Here is an 18056-nt window from a genome sequence, read left to right on the forward strand (position 1 = left end):
AATTAATGGTAAATAAGCAGGTTCCCAAAAATACACTCAATGACTTGGGTATATAAAATAGCAAAAAGCAATGCACATAGGTGAATATTCACTGATAAAACATAGAATATATGTAGAGCAAAATAAATGGGGGAACAGAAAAAAAAAATTTAATGGGCTAGGCACAGATTGTATGACTGCAGGTAGAATATACTAATACTTAAGTACTTGAAGATTACACTTATAAAAAAAAACTAACAAACAAAACAGTGCAGGGGTGTCAACAATCTGTGGCTAACTTGCAGGTGCAACTAAAAAAAAATAACAGCACACAGGAATTACATGAAAACTGTATGTGAGAGGTAAATTGTATAAATGGTTAACACTGAACAATTTAAATCAATAACTGAGGTGCAAGAAGCAGAATAGAAAAAAACTGGAATTTAAAATGTAGGAGTGCAAAAATAAATTCACAAAATTTAAGCTGTAGGTAAATGGCAAAATGTGCACTGATGACACTGAACAATTTACTGAAGTATGGCTTCAGTAACTAACTGTATTGGTGCAGGACAGTTAAATAATGTCACAAAATATTAGGAAATGCTAGGTAAGTCACTGTTTACTTAACTTTGAGTGCAGGTGGACGAAGGTACGGCAGGTGCTGGAACTTTCAGTGATGTTCTAGTGACACTACACGCCTCGTAGCATTTGTATACTGCTATGGGGCTTCAATGTCGTAGAAAAAAAATATCAGAAAGGACTTGGGAAGAACAGGAAGGACCGGAGTAACTCTGTGGAGGTATAAGATATTAGACGTGGGTACCCGGCGTGAACCACAGCTGGTGTATGGTTGTTTACACTGGCAAGCGTGTCTGGGCGCGCTGACTGACTGCGGCTTCAGCACACGGAGAACAAAACATTTACTGCACTACTCGAACGTGCTAAAAACAAGCTTAAGTGAAACTTTGAACTGGGACGAGTAAGTTTTACTGTAACAAATCACTGGGGAAAACAGAACTGGTGATGAACTGGGAATAAAACAACAAGGGAAAGGGAAAAAAAAAAAAATTTTTAAACTGGGCAACACAAAAAAAAACTGCACTGGCTGGAGATACGTAGGCGCTGAGTAGTAGTAGACACTATGATGAGTCACGAGCTGCTGTAGACGCTGAACTTTGCTGGCTTAGGGGCTAAGCCAACTGGGTTCCCACGTGGCTAAGCCAGGTAGAACTTCTTGGAGGAAACTGGGAAGAACACAACACACATGGACGGCGAGAAGGACGTCTTTGCCTAGCAGATAAGGCTGTATAGAGGGCTGGTGTGTTTACACGCTGATTAGGGTATAAACCAACCCTAGAGCTGCCTCGTGGTCACTCGTGGAGCCACACGAAGCCAACACACTAACGACCTCACCTCTACTTCTTGTAGCTGAGAAGGGCGTAGGGACGCTGTAGGAGGCAGGAGAATGGTGCTGGAGAGTGTTGAAGGGCTGTAGAGAGGGTGATGAGGTGAACACGTGACTGCTAAGGCTGGAGATGACGCCGTGATGCCTATGTCCAGATTTTGTGGGAAAAATCTAGGACGAAGATCTATCTCGGGTCCCGTCAAGACGCTGGGAGTAGCAGATAACTCTTTAGGCTAGCAGGTGCGTTGGATGACGACGGATGATGTTGACTGGTGTCGACCGATCCCCTCCACCCTGAAGAGGCTCACAAGGCCGCTGACTCCGCTGTCACCACTGTTATTGCTGTTCTTACTGTTGAACAGCGGTTTAGTGCCGATGAAGGTAGCGTAGGTAGCAATGATACGGCCGTGGACTAGATTGGCTTTAATCGGGTAGGAGTGAGTACACAACGGGCAGTGTGAGGAAGTGACCGCAAGCCAGTCCGTGGAGGGGGAGTACCTGTGTACCTCAAGTCGGTCGAAGCGGGAGTGAGAGAGGGTGGACTGTGTGTCCCACCGACCTAGGTAGGCCTACAGAGGGCAGCACTGAATGCCGCGAAATATGAACTAGTCAGAGCAGACGGCTAGGCTGTGTGCTCTGCCAGTACAGGCTGTCTACATATGCCAGTACGCTTCTTAAATCTCTCAATCTCTCAAACCTGCCTTTGCTAGCCTTAAATTCACTCACATCATCACTAGTTGCAGCCAATTTCTTTACCAAATCGTCATGCAACTGCCTAGCCTTTTCACAAATAAGCGACGTCATAAGACTGTCTCCTGCTAATTGTTTCTCATTTATCCACACCAATAATAACTTCTCAACATCTTCGAGTACTGGTGATCTCATTTTTGTCAGCATATTTACCCCCTTTGCAACATCATCATCCTTGATTTCCTTTTTCTTGGCTATGATGGAAGATATGGTTGTACGGGATTTGTTATACATCCTGGCCAGTTCGCCCACACGTACGCCACTATCATATTGTTCAATGATGTTTTTCTTAAATTCAATCGTATTTCTCACCTTCTTTACCAAAGGCTTGGCACTAGGAGCTTTCTTTGGAGCCATGGTAGCTTATTTAGCACTTAAATAACTTTCAAGCACTAAAATAAATGAAATATTATGAAATATTTCACTGGAGCACGTGAGGGGACCGTCACTCACTGGTAAACAATGGCACACTGGCTGGGAAGGAAAGGCTGAGGTGGCTCGAGGCTGCTCAGACCGTGCATACGCGTCTGGGACGAAGGACTATTAGCGAGTTACCGGACCATTTCCGAGCCAATATTTTGACGAAAAAACAGGACTATTTCCGAAATGGACGACTTTCAGGCCGGACGATTATTGAGGGACCACTGTAAACCAAAGTTTGTAGTTGAATGGTTCAGGGAACTGACAAGTTGATAAATTAGACACATGTGCAACACTTGGGTATCTTTAACCCTTTCAGGGTCAGCAGGCCCTCTCTTAAACTTGTTCTCAGGGTCGGAAATTAAAAAAAAAAAAAAAAAATATTCTTATGAAATGATAGAGAATCTTTTCTCGATCATAATGACGCCAAAAGTATGAAATTTAATGGAAAACTTACAGAATTATGTTCTCGCAAAGTTAGTGGTCATGACAATGTTTACGCATCGGTGATTTCGCCCACTTTGAGCCCCATTTTCGGCCAATTCCTATGTACCAGTCAACAAAAATTGTAACTATTTCGCTAGAACTCCATTTTTTCTATCGATTGAGTACAAGAAACCACGCATTTACCGATTTCAACTATCCAATAAAGTGGTCCGAATTTGGCAATTTTGCCAATTTCACACAAATTTCAAAAGATGCCAATTTCCAAATAGGGTCCAGAATAAACAAGACAGACATTCCTGGCACTAAAATAACATTACCCCTGTTCATCAGTCATGTCCCCAGGCCTCTGTTATATTTCTTTATATGCAGACTACTGTATTAGTGTAGAAATGGTATAAATAATATCAGCGCACTTGTGAAAGAATATTAGACTCGCCACTTGAAGTGTATTGGACGCATGGCTTATTTATTTACTTTTGAACTTTGGCAAAAATCGAACATTTCTGCTACTTTGAGATCAACTTCAAGGTACTTTTCTTTGTGAAACCAATAAAAATCATCTCGATTTCCATAATGTGTCTTCCATTCTACAAAATGGGACCAGGAAAACTAGAATATAACCATAAACAGCATACGAAAATACACTGCAAAGTTGCTGTTTTAAACCAAAAACATGGTCGGAGTTTTTTTTTTCTCATTATGTACTGTGTGCTGCAGCATTTCTTTTTATACTGCGCACACTGACCACATAGACCCATTCTTTCATATGTAGGCCTACCAGCTTTCTCTCGCTAGATTTGAAGGTGCTAGAATTTATGCGTACTAGTATGGCACCAACCCTAGCATGCAAGCCATACTAGCATGGCACCAACCCTGAAAGGGTTAATGAGGAAACGTTTTGCCACACAGTGGTTTCAGTGGCATGACATACTTCCACACTGGACAAATGTGATATCACCTATGACTGCTGCACCTCTCCTGCCTACGGTATATAAGCTACTCTGCAGATATGCTGTATTCTTTTCAAGGTTGATGGACTTATCACATCAACTCAAGGCTGTGGGACTGATTACCTCAAACTCTTCCTGTTCTTCACCATTCTCCTTTGTATGGACTGATGAAGCCACTATGTGGCAAAACATTTCCTCATTGAAGATACCCCAAGTGTTGAACACGTATCTAATTTATCAAACCAAAGTTCACCAGGTGAGCGGCATTCGCCGCTGTTGCCATACATAGCTCATTTTCTGCCAACTTTACTCCTCTATATATCGGTAAGTACTGATCGCAAAAAAAATTTGGGGGGCTTAACCCTTTGACTGTTTCGGTCGTATATACAGTGGACCCCCGGTTAATGATATTTTTTCATTCCAGAAGTATGTTCAGGTACCAGTACTGACCGAATTTGTTCCCATAAGGAATATTGTGAAGTAGATTAGTCCATTTCAGACCCCCAAACATACACGTACAAACGCACTTACATAAACACACTTACATAATTGGTCGCATTTATCGTTAAGTCCACAATGTGTATTTGACGTATATATACTCAAAAATTCTAGCAGCTTCAAATCAAGCAGGAGAAAGCTGGTAGGCCCACATGTGAGAGAATGGGTCTGTGTGGTCAGTGTGCACCATATAAAAAAAATCCTGCAGTGCATAATGAGAAAAAAAAAATCCAATCATGTTTTTGGATTAAAACGCCGACTTTGTGGTGTATTTTCATATAGTATTTATGGTTGTATTCTCGTTTTCTTGTCTCATTCAATAGAATGAAAAACATATTATAGAAATAGAGATGATTTTGATTGGTTTTAGTACGAAAAGAACCTTGAAATGGAGTTCAAAGTAAGGGAAATGTTTGATTTTTGCCGATGTTCAAAAGTAAACAAATGATGTCATTGTCCAATAAATGTCCAACTAGCCATTCTAATATGCTGTCATGAATGGGATGACATTTATACAATTATTACAATATTACAGTAGTCTGCACAACAGTAAATCTATTTTTTGTTTGAATAAAAATTCAAAATAGAAAGCAAGAGGGGCCTGGAGACATGCTGATGAACAAAGAAAATGTTATTTTGGAGCCAGGAATGTCTGCATTGTTCATTCTGAACCCTATTTTGAAATTGGCATATTTTTTAATTTGTGTGAAATTGGCCAAATATCCAATTTCTAACCACGTTATTGGGTACAGTGGAACCTCGAATATCGAACTTTCTTCGGTCCAGAAGGCTGTTCGAGTGCCTTTACCGAATGAATTTATTCCCATTAGGAATAATGTAAATTAGATTAGTCCATGTCAGACCCTCAAAAATACACTTATAAAAGCACTAAAAAATACACTTACATAATTGGTTGTGTTGGGAGCAGTTCGATTTTTGAGGTTCCACTGTAGTTGAAATCAGTAAATGGGCAGTTTCTTGTCCTCAGTCGATAGAACCAATGGAGTTCTAAAGAAATAGCTATGAGTTTGGTCAACTCGAACAATGGTATTAACCGAAAATAGGGCTCAAAGTGGGCAAAACCGCCAATTTGTAAACATCGCCGAGGTCGCTAACTTCACGAGAGCCTAATTCCATAAGTTACCCATCAAATTTCATGCTTTCGGTGTAACTACCAACGGGAAAAGATTCTCTATCATTCATAAGAAAAATTAATTTTTTTTTTCAAAAATTTTTCGATACCAGGAGACGCCTCAGGATTAGGGGTTTCAGCAGTCAAAGGGTTAAAACAATCAGAAAATTTATCTTAACATTTTCATAAAATAATTTTTTTTTTTAATATTCTAGACACCTTTTTACATTATGTTTGGGAATAGAGCAAGTGAGGTCCACCTAAACATTATGCTTAACAACATTCTTATTGCTAAACAGTGTCTAAAACAGTTGGCATCCTCTCAAAAATATGCCCAAAATGCTCTGCATACAAAGGGGCTTTTGGGATGTACACCAAACTACTATATTCCTCTGTACAGCCATGTAACTTGCCAAAATAAGCATCTTAATCTTAACTACTGGAGCACTATGACAAGGTCTTGGATGCTCTAGAGGACAAACAAAATGCAGATGTAGTATACACAGACTTTGCGAAAGCTTTAAACAAGGGTGACCAGGGTGTAATAGCACACACAAAATGTGCGATAAAGGAATAACGAGAAAAGTCTGAGGCTGCTACAGTGGAAAGCTCTGCTCTACAAGGCACAGTACTCACTCCCATCCTGTTCCTCATCTTCATAACTGCCACTGACAGATGTAAGCCACAGCACTGTCTTCCGTTGCAGATGACACCCGAGTTTGCACGACAGTGTCAGAGGATCTCACTTTCAAAGATCACAATAATGTATCTATCACATCTACTAGAAAAATGGTAGGATGGACAATGAGAACCTTCAAAACTAGGGATGCCAACCTCATGATGATTCTCTTCAAATCACTTGTTCTCTCTAGGCTGGAATATTGCTGCACACTAATGGCACCTTTCAAGGCAAGTGAAATTGCTGACCCAGAGAATATACATAGAGCCTTCACAGCACACAAGTATGATAAAAGACCTAAATTACTGGGAACAGTTGAAGTTCCTTGACTTTTAGCCCCCGGAATGCAAGAAGATACATGATAATAGTATAAATTTGGAAAATCCTAGATGGATTAGTACCAAATTTGGCCACAAGAATTGCTCCCTACAAAAGCCGAAGACTCGGCAGGAGATGCAACATTCCCCCAGAGAAAAACAGGGGCACCACGAGTATGCTAAGAGACAACACAATAAGTGTCAGGGCCCCAAAACTGTTCAACTGCCTCCAAGCATACACAAGGGGGATTACCAACAGACCCCTGACTGTCTTTAAAAAGGTACTAGACAGGCACCTAAAGTCAGTACCTGACCAGCCAGGCTGTGGTTCGTATGTCAGTTTGCATGCAGCCAGCAGTAACAGCCTGGTTGATCAGGCACTGATCCACCACGAGGCATGGTCTCAGACCAAGCCTCGGGGGCATTGACCCCTGAAACCCTCTCCAGGTATACTTCAGGTATGCCTGTGTTCTTGTTGTTGGGTTTATCAGGGCCACTGACAGCATATGCCATATGTACACCTGTGTCTAAAGTATTGTGTAAGCATGAGGATTAGTCTGCCCGAAATGCTCAGCCATGTTAGTGGCATTCTTTTGTGCTTAATATTTTATTACAGGTAAACTACATTATTAATATTGCACAAGGAACAAAATGTTTGTTTGTTATATTTTGCATCGACTTAGATGAATTGTTTTCAAAGACTGCAACCCAAAAATGACTAATGTTTTGGAGGTGTTAAATACTTAAATGTTTTCGGCGCTGTAACTTGATATTGTAATGTGTTCACTAGCTATATGAAGAAATTATAATATATAAATTAACTATATTGTTTTGTGATGTAATCATGTCTGGTTGGGTCTGATAAACACCCATGGTGGCCTCTGTAATCCTATTAGGAGCTACTGCTCACACAGCTACCGCTCACACAGCTACCTCTGTGACTCTACCCCTGCAACCACAACTAGGCAAGTACAGCTACTGCTCACACAGCTACTGCTCACACAGCTGCTGCTCACACAGCTACTGCTCACACAGCTGCTGCTCACACAGCTACAGCTCACAGCTACTGCTCACACAGCTGCTGCTCACACAGCTACAGCTCACACAGCTACAGCTCACACAGCTACTGCTCACACAGCTACTGCTCACACAGCTGCACCTCACACAGCTGCTGCTCACACAGCTGCTGCTCACACAGCTACAGCTCACACAGCTACAGCTCACACAGCTACAGCTCACACAGCTACAGCTCACACAGCTACAGCTCACACAGCTACTGCTCACACAGCTACTGCTCACACAGCTACAGCTCACACAGCTACAGCTCACACAGCTACTGCTCACACAGCTACAGCTCACACAGCTACTGCTCACACAGCTACTGCTCACACAGCTATAGCTCACACAGCTACTGCTCACACAGCTACTGCTCACACAGCTACTGCTCACACAGCTACAGCTCACACAGCTACAGCTACAGCTCAGCTACAGCTCACACAGCTACAGCTCACACAGCTACAGCTCACACAGCTACAGCTCAGCTACACCTCACACAGATACAGCTCAGCTACAGCTCACACAGATACAGCTCACACAGCTACAGCTCAGCTACAGCTCACACAGCTACAGCTCAGCTACAGCTCACACAGCTACAGCTCATACAGCTACAGCTCAGCTACAGCTCACACTGCTGCTCACACAGCTACAGCTCATACAGCTACAGCTCAGCTACAGCTCACACAGCTGCTGCTCACACAGCTACAGCTCACACAGCTACAGCTCACACAGCTACAGCTCACACAGCTACAACTCACACAGCTACAGCTCACACAGCTACAGCTCAGCTACAGCTCACACAGCTACAGCTCAGCTACAGCTCACACAGCTACAGCTCACACAGCTACAGCTCACACAGCTACTGCTCACACAGCTACTGCTCACACAGCTACAGCTCACACAGCTACTGCTCACACAGCTACAGCTCACACAGCTACAGCTCGCACAGCTACAGCTCACACAGCTACAGCTCACACAGCTGCTCACACAGCTACAGCTCACACAGCTACAGCTCACACAGCTGCTGCTCACACAGCTACAGCTCACACAGCTACAGCTCACACAGCTACACCTCACACAGCTACAGCTCAGCTACAGCTCACACAGCTACAGCTCACACAGCTACAGCTCACACAGCTACAGCTCAGCTACAGCTCACACAGCTACAGCTCACACAGCTACAGCTCACACAGCTACAGCTCACACAGCTACAGCTCACACAGCTACAGCTCACACAGCTACAGCTCACACAGCTACAGCTCACACAGCTACAGCTCACACAGCTACAGCTCACACAGCTACAGCTCACACAGCTACAGCTCACACAGCTACAGCTCACACAGCTACTGCTCACACAGCTACAGCTCACACAGCTACAGCTCACACAGCTACTGCTCACACAGCTACAGCTCAGCTACAGCTCACACAGCTACTGCTCACACAGCTACAGCTCACACATCTACTGCTCACACAGCTACAGCTCATACAGCTCACACAGCTACTGATCAACAGCTCACACAGCTACTGCTCACACAGCTACTGCTCACACAGCTACAGCTCACACAGCTACTGCTCACACAGCTACAGCTCACACAGCTACTGCTCACACAGCTACTGCTCACACAGCTACAGCTCACACAGCTACTGCTCACACAGCTACAGCTCACACAGCTACTGCTCACACAGCTACAGCTCACACAGCTACAGCTCACACAGCTACAGCTCACACAGCTACTGCTCACACAGCTACAGCTCACACAGCTACTGCTCACACAGCTACAGCTCACACAGCTACTGCTCACACAGCTACAGCTCACACAGCTACAGCTCACACAGCTACAGCTCACACAGCTACAGCTCACACAGCTACTGCTCACACAGCTACAGCTCACACAGCTACAGCTCACACAGCTACAGCTCACACAGCTACAGCTCACACAGCTACAGCTCACACAGCTACAGCTCACACAGCTACAGCTCACACAGCTACAGCTCACACAGCTGCTGCTCACACAGCTACAGCTCACACAGCTGCTGCTCACACAGCTACAGCTCACACAGCTACAGCTCACACAGCTACAGCTCACACAGCTACAGCTCACACAGCTGCTGCTCACACAGCTACAGCTCACACAGCTACTGCTCACACAGCTACAGCTCACACAGCTACTGCTCACACAGCTGCTGCTCACACAGCTACAGCTCACACAGCTACAGCTCACACAGCTACAGCTCACAATTTGGACATGATACATGGTTGTACAAAGAAATACAGTGGTTAAGTGTACACGCCAGAAGCTGCTTGTATGTAGATCAGTGTGAGCAGCTTAAAATTAACTTAACATAAACTAAGCAATGATATATTGTGGTAAAAATTACAGTAAACAAACTACAACATGAAGTACAACTGAGTATTTCAAGCAAGAAGCCTTAAAGTTGTACAAATTTGTAGCATAATAATCGAATCAGATGGAGTAAAATCAATGATTGGATTAGCTACGGGAGCACAGTTAAATAACCTGCTGTTATACGGCGTGTAGGCAGAATAAGATAAGAACAACCTCAGAAGAACGGACAAAGTTGGTCACTAACCTCCTTGTTTAGTTAGTAAAGACCACCGGCAGGTGCCGCTGTACCCAGTCCTGCTTCACTCTTCACTCGCCAAACATCTGTCCGCTCGGTTTCACTACAACAGTGGTTCCCAAACTGGGGGTAAATTACCCCCTGGGGGTAATTTAACCATTTTTGGGGGGTAATGGAGGGGTGACAGAAAAAAAGTTATGAATTCTGAAAATCAAGAAAACAATGCGGTACCCGGTATGAGGATTATTGTTAACTTTGTCTTAGTATATAAAGTTGTAAAGTAAACCTATTATAAGTAAGTAATAAAGTTAAACCAAATAACAATAAACATCAAAAACTAATATACAGTATTAGAAAAGAAGAAATATATAGCTAAGTGTGTGGAACAAAATATATAGCTAAGTCCTGGAACAAAAAGGATCTCCTTTTGCTACCAAGTTCACCGATAAGGAGTGGCTTGCTCGGCTAAGCTGTATGCTTTCAAAGAGGGAGTAGATTACAATCTTGGCTTGTCAGGTAGTAGTTTGAGAACAATAATACGAAAAGAACTTCAGCTGAATTTTATGGACTTAAGGCTCAGGGAGATTGACACCAGTGAGTCCATCTATCATCATTCTATCATGCAGGAGCCACATGTCTATGGTGCATCCAACAAAATAAGCAGACTCTTGGATGTCACTACCGCCCGGCTCCGGCTATGTTACAAGTATCTTTGGCAGGTTAAATCACCACCACCAGATGTAGACCAAACGAAATGTAAACTTTGCCAGATGGATTATTGTCACACCTTGCGTCATTATGTACTGGAGTGTGATAAAATTAATGAATTTAGAAACAACTCACTCAGAAGTGTTCAAGAAATGGCTAAGTATTTTATCCACAGTGGTATATTACAGACCATTCTGGAGAAATACCCTGACTTTGCTAGCTGTAAATAAAGCATTACCACATATGTGTGTGTGTGTGTGTGTGTGTGTGTGTGTGTGTGTGTGTGTTTGTGTGTGTGTGTTTGTGTGTGTGTGTGTGTGTGTGTGTGTGTGTTTGTGTGTATGTGTGTATGTGTGTGAGTGTGTGAGTGTGTGTGTGTGTGTGTGTGTGTGTGTGTGTGTGTGTGTGTGTGTGTGTGTGTGTGTGTGTGTGTGTGTGTGTGTGAGTATGAGTGTGTGTGTGTATGTGTGTGTGTGTATGAGTGTGTGTGTATGAGTGTGTGTGTGTGTATGAGTGTGTGTGCGTGTGTGTGTATGAGTTTGTGTGTGTGTGTGTGTGTGTGTGTGTGTGTGTGTGTGTGTGTGTGTGTGTGTTTATGTGTGTGTGTGTGTATGAATTTGTGTGTGTGTGTGTGAGAGAGAGAGACTCAGCAATCAACATTTGCACCAATAACTCACTACAGTTGTGACCGGGTGTGGAAGTGTGAATTGCTCATTACTCTAAAATTTGTTCATGATTGCAGCCATGTATAAACGTAAGTAACCATTCTTACAGTATTCATTACCTTTGTAACTTGTGAGTTCATTACCTTTGTAACTTGTGAGTTCATTACCTTGTACCTAGTTCAGCCATCAAAACTTTGGATGGGTCCCTGGACCCATTGTGTACCTCTGTAATCTGTAAATACCTTTGTAACTTGTCATGATTGTGACTAGACCTACCTGGAGTTCATTACCTTTGTAAATTGTGAGTTCATTACCTTTGTAAATTGTGAATTCATTACCTCTGTAACTTGCTCAGCTATCAAAACTTTGAGGCCCAGTCCCTGGACCAATTATGTACCTCTGTAATCTTTTGACTACCGCCCACAGGATGGGTATGGGGTGCATAATAAACATATTAAACTAACTTGCTCGACTTTGTTACTTGGCTGACATATTTGCGGAGCTGAACAGTGGTAATCTGCAACTCCAGGGCCGAAACACGACTGTCATTGATGCCCATCACACTGTGACTGCATTTCTGGGGAAATTGAGACTCTGGATTCGGCGCTTGGAGAAAGGAGTGATCGCCCAGTTTCCCACCCTAGACCAGTTTGTTGAAGAGAATAGTCATGATACTGGATCACTTCTACAGACCATCAACAAAGAAATGAGCGACCATATGAAGGGGCTTGAAACAAGCATGCATCACTACTTTCCAGAGAGTGACCAAGAAACAGCCACTCTTCAGTGGATCATTCATCCCTTCTCTGTACCTGATGATGCCATTCATGATGATGATTTCCCTGCAAAGGAGGAGTGGATCACAATGCGAGCCAATGAAGCCTTGAAAATCGAATTCCAAAACCAAAATGCAGATTCCTTTTGGATTTCACGACTACCTGACTCGCCAACTCTGTCCAAGAGAGCCTTGAAGTTGTTGGTATCATTCTCAACAACGTATCTGTGCGAGAAGGGATTCTCAACTGTGCTGGGTATGAAAACAAAAAAGAGGACTCGCTTGAATGTTGCAAACGATGCCAGGCTGGCACTTTCAACCACGAAGCCAAGAATTCCTAAACTAGCTTCAAGTATGCAACTCCATCCATCCCACTGATGTTCTTGACATCTTTGGTAATAGTCATTAGAGATGCACAATGTTCAAATACAATAAATAAAAGAAAATATCTCAAGTGTTTTAATTTAGCCATATATATCAATAATAACAACATTTTGTGAAAGGGGTAACATGCTATATGTGGCATGTTAAATTGGGTAACAAGCTGAAAAAGTTTGGGAACCACTGCACTACAACATTTCTCAGAAAAAATGGAACTGGCTAAAATAGATCCAATGTTAAATGTCCCGCCTGTAATGTGTCCAGCGGGCAAAGTACGATGATGACAAGCATCTTAGAGAGAACAGGGGAAATTTCTCGTTAATGGTGAAGCAAGAACAAAACGTCCACACTCTACAAAGGCTGGCGCAGAAGCGGGAAATTTGTCACTTTTCCAGACTATTCTGGGTTATCCTAGGTAATTTATACATATTTAACTATGTATGATGATTGTACTTTGTGTACCTATATCTACATAAACTTTCTTACTAAACCCAACTATTATGCATTTTCAGTTTGCAAAGCCCACTGACAAATTAGGATGTATCGAGCCCTGTTTCACGATGTACGGAAAAGAAACACTGCCCAAAACTGCTGCTTTCTTACAGAGTAATGGCTGGTAATTAAGTTTATTTAGGCACAGGTACACATACGTACAATTACCATACATAGTGTAAACTACCTAGGATAGCCTCGCCCTAAAAAAATCAGCCAAAGTGACTTGTTTCCAATGGAGCACGCATCAATAACTGGGCCTCTACGCTAACAACTGAACTGTTGCTATACACGCACTCAAATGCGTCCATGTATCAAAGGCTGACGCTTTAATTGTAACTGATTCTTTGTCATCCATAAATGCTCTTAACTCCTTAAGTAGTAATTGTGTGGAAAATACTGTATATATTTTCCAAAAATACAGTAGTTATATGTAAATAGATGGCCATACTGTATTTAATAAAAATTATGTTATCGAAAATGGGAAGCTGCGCCTGCGCAGAAGGGACTCGCCATTGTGTTTTGAATGTGCCAAGAAAACATTAGTAATAATTTAGTTAGTTTAATATGTTTATTATGCACCCCATACCCATCCTGTGGGCGGTAGTCAAAAGATTACAGAGGTACATAATTGGTCCAGGGACTGGACTCTAAAGTTTTGATAGCTGAGCAAGTTACAGAGGTAATGAACTCAAAATTTACAAAGGTAATGAACTCACAATTTACAAAGGTAATGAACTCACAATTTACAAAGGTAATGAACTCCAGGTAGGTCTGGTCACAATCATGACAAGTTACAAAGGTATTTACATATTACAGAGGTACGTAATGGGTCCAGGGACTGGGCCCCCAAAGTTTTGATAGCTGAACTAGGTACAAAGGTAATGAACTCACAAGTTACAAAGGTAATGAATTCTGTAAGAATGGTTACTTACGTTTATACATGGCTACAATCATGAACAAATTATAGTGTAATGAGCAATTCACACTTCCACACCCAGTCACAACTGTAATGAGTTATTGGTGCAAATATTGATTGTTGAGTCACATACACACACACACACACACACACACACACGCAACCACAAATAGGAGTAGGAAGATAAAATTTGTAGGAGCAAGGAATAGGCAGGAGGATTAAGTCGGGGCTAATGGGACTACAGCCCTGACAACAGTTTCGAGAGATAATGTTTTAGGACACAAAGACAGTACAAGCTGAGAAGCAAGTATTGGGTACACATGTAGTAAAAGGTAGTACATAACTGGGTGAAAGAAAGACTCGTTAACACACGCTAGTATTAGAATTATTAGAATTACTCTGTGTTAATGGTATCTTATTAGTATTACGGATACACAGAGGTGAAATGTATTTCTGGGACATATAAACAACTGACGTGCTCACACACACATGGGTGCACACACATACACACTCGGGGCCAGGAGCTGAGTCTCGACCCCTGAAACCACAACTAGGTGAGTACACACACCCACTCATTCACACAGCTGATCCTTGGAATTTGACTGCATCCCCTCACCCCCCACACACCTTTCCCTCCCCCACAGACCTTTCCCCTCTCCCGCTCTTGCCTTCACTCCCTCCTCACTCCTATCTTTCTCTCTCCCCCTCCCTCGCATTTCTCTCTCTCATAGCCTTTTTCCCTCCCCTTCCCCCTACTCTCTCTCTTTCTCTCTCTCTCTCTCTCTCTCACTCACTCCCATAACCCTATCCCTCACCCTCCTCTCTCTCTTTAGGCTTCTCTCTCCATCTCCCTTTTTCTATATTTCTACCCCTCCCTCGCATTTCTCTCTCATAACCTTTTCCCTCACCCTCCTTTCTCTCTCTCTCTCTCTCTCCCTCTCTCTTTTCCTCTCTCTCTCCCTCTCTCTCTCTCTCCCTCTCTTTCTCCCTCTCTCTACCCTTTCTCTCCCGCCTCACATTTCTCTCTCTCCCCCTTGGTCTTATCCCTCACCCCCATACTCTCTCCTCTCTCTCCCTCTTTCTACCCTTTCTCTCTCCCCGTCTCACCCTCTCCCTCCTCTAGCCATCTGTCTGTGGTAAAAAAAAAAAAATGGGTGGCCCTAGAGGACGGAAAACCAGAGATATGGTGGACGAACCAGGGAGGAAAGACTGGGAGTTAGAGCTCCAAAAAAGGGAGGAAGAGTGGGGAAGGAAGATAGTAGAGCTTGGTAAGAAAATGGAGGAGCAGATAGCTGAAGAGTGCAGGAAGTGGGAAGTACAGGTCTTAGCAGCAGAAGCTAGGATACAGTGCTTAGAAGAGAAACTGCAAAGCCTGAAACAGATTAGAGAGACAAATGACAATTCAGCTGTGACATCAGGAAATTCAATGTCAGGTGCAGACAAGAGGACGGTAAGCAACAAAGGAGACATGCTGTACACGAAGGCCCTATCAGACCCACGTGGGGCCAGGGAAAAGACGAGGAACACACTAAGATCAAATGACAGGTCTGAAGACAATGAAGGTATGCTATATGAAGAGATTCTAACAGCCAACTGCAGTAGCAAGGGACAGTTGGTCATGAAAGACAGTTCACTGAGAATAGAAGTTTCAGATATGACAGGGACTGAAGGCAAGAACATGTCAATGGAAGGAAATAAAATGCCTCAGAGGAAGCAGATGGAGACTCAGTGGGAGGAGGAAAGGGCGAGGTCAGTTTTTGTGTACGGGCTCCAAGAAGCCAAGGGGGACAACTTCAAAGAAATAAAACAGGAGGAGAAAAAATGATTGAAGGCATCATGAAAACAATAGGTGAGGGTGATATGACCCAGGTGACAAATTTTCAGAGAATTGGGTGGTTTGCGAGTGGAAGGATACGGCCTGTCAAAGTAATTTTCAAGGAAGAATCAGTTCGAACCAGGATTCTGCAAGAGAAAGCAAGACTGAGGGACAAACAGGGGTACCAGAGAGTAAACCTCGACCGTGACAGAACACAAGAAGAAAGGACTACACTGAAAGAGAGGGTACAGAAACGCAAGGAGGAATGAGAGGCAATGACGAAGATGAGCAGGACCCAGACACAGGAGGAAGGGCAAACACACCCCACAGAATCTCCCACCAAAAGACTCCAACCGCGACATTCCCAATGCAACTGAGCAATCTATACTACAACCCACTCACTGTTCCCTCTGCCACCAACCCCCATATCACAAACCTCACCCCAACAGCTGTCCCTTATGGGCATTCTGGCCCCACCCCCATCATCACAAACCCCACCTACACCACAGCCCCATATAGTCCCCCACCAAGGCTCTCGCTCCCCCAACCCCAATATTCTTGCATGACCACAATGATAGAAAAGAAACTGAAAGTTTGGTACACAAACGTGGATGGAATAGCGAATAAATATGAGGAGTGGAACGAAAGAATCAGTGAAAAATCCCCAGACACCATAGCAATCACAGAAACAAAACTCGCTGAGACAATAACAGACACAATCTTCCCAACGGGATATCAGATCCTGAGGAAAGATAGAAGGAGTAGAGGGGGAGGAGGGGTTGCACTGCTCATAAAACACCGATGGGGATTTGAGGAAATGGAAGGCATGGACATGATTGGAGAAAGAGACTACATTGTAGGTACAATTCAGTCCGGAGAACATAAAGTAGTCATTGGAGTGATGTATAACCCACCACAGAACTGCAGGAGGCCAAGAGAGGAGTACGAAGAAAACAACAGGGTGATGGTGGACACACTGGCTGAGGTGGCAAGAAGAGCTCACTCGAGCAGAGCAAAGTTACAACAACAGGGAGATCGACTGGGAAAACCTGGAGCCACATGGGGGTCCCGAAACATGGAGAGCTAAGATGATGGATGTGGTACTTGAAAACCTCATGCATCAACATGTCAGGGACACAACCAGAGAGAGAGGGGAGGATGAGCCAGCAAGACTGGATCTTGTGTTCACCCTAAGCAGTTCAGACATTGAGGACATCACTTACGAGAGGCCCCTTGGAGCTAGCGATCACGTGGTTCTGAGTTTTGATTATATAGTAGAGTTACAAGTGGAGAAGGTAACAGGAACTGAAGGGGACAGGCCAGACTATAAAAGGGGGGACTACACAGGTATGAGAAACTTCCTGCAGGAGGTTCAGTGGGACAGAGAAATGGTAGGAAAATCAGTAAACGAGATGATGGAATATGTGGCAACAAAGTGCAAGGAGGCAGAGGAAAGGTTTGTTCCCAAGGGAAACAGAAATAATAGGAAGACCAAAACGAGTCCTTGGTTTACCCGAAGGTGTAGGGAGGCAAAAACTAAGTGCAACAGAGAATGGAAAAGGTACAGGAGGCATAGGACCCAGGAAAACAAGGAGATTAGTAGAAGAGCCAGAAACGAGTATGCACAGATGAGGAGGGAGGCCCAGCGACAGTATGAAAACGACATAGCATTGAAAGTCAAATCTGACCCGAAACTGCTGTACAGCCACATTAGGAGGAAGACAACAGTCAAGGACCAGGTGATAAGGCTGAGGAAAGAAGGTGGAGAACTCACAAGAAACGATCAAGAGGTATGTGAGGGGCTCAACACGAGATTTAAGGAAGTATTTACAGTAGAGACAGGAAGGACTCTGGGGGGACAGACCAGATGGGGACACCAGTAAGGAATACACCAACAAGTGTTGGACGACATACATACAGATGAGGAGGAGGTGAAGAAACTGCTAAGGGACATTGATACCTCAAAGGCAATGGGACTGGAAAACATCTCCCCATGGGTCCTTAGAGAGGGAGCAGATATGTTGTGCGTGCCACTTACCACAATCTTCAACACGTCCCTGGAAGCTGGGCAACTACTTGAGGTA

At 43.5% G+C, this 18056-nt stretch overlaps 1 protein-coding gene across 1 annotated transcript in view; it reads right to left on the reverse strand.

Moving 5' to 3' along the window:
- Window positions 1–10289, reverse strand: part of LOC128688045 (putative leucine-rich repeat-containing protein DDB_G0290503) — a gene marked incomplete at its 3' end in the record, with an annotated part of 64567 nt that extends 54278 nt beyond the window's left edge. The window contains 1 exon segment of the mRNA XM_070081189.1: window positions 10153–10289.
- Between the last annotated feature and the right edge of the window lie 7767 nt (window positions 10290–18056).

This window comes from Cherax quadricarinatus, unplaced genomic scaffold (genome assembly GCF_038502225.1).
Source record: "Cherax quadricarinatus isolate ZL_2023a unplaced genomic scaffold, ASM3850222v1 Contig1925, whole genome shotgun sequence".
NCBI lineage: Eukaryota > Metazoa > Arthropoda > Malacostraca > Decapoda > Parastacidae > Cherax > Cherax quadricarinatus.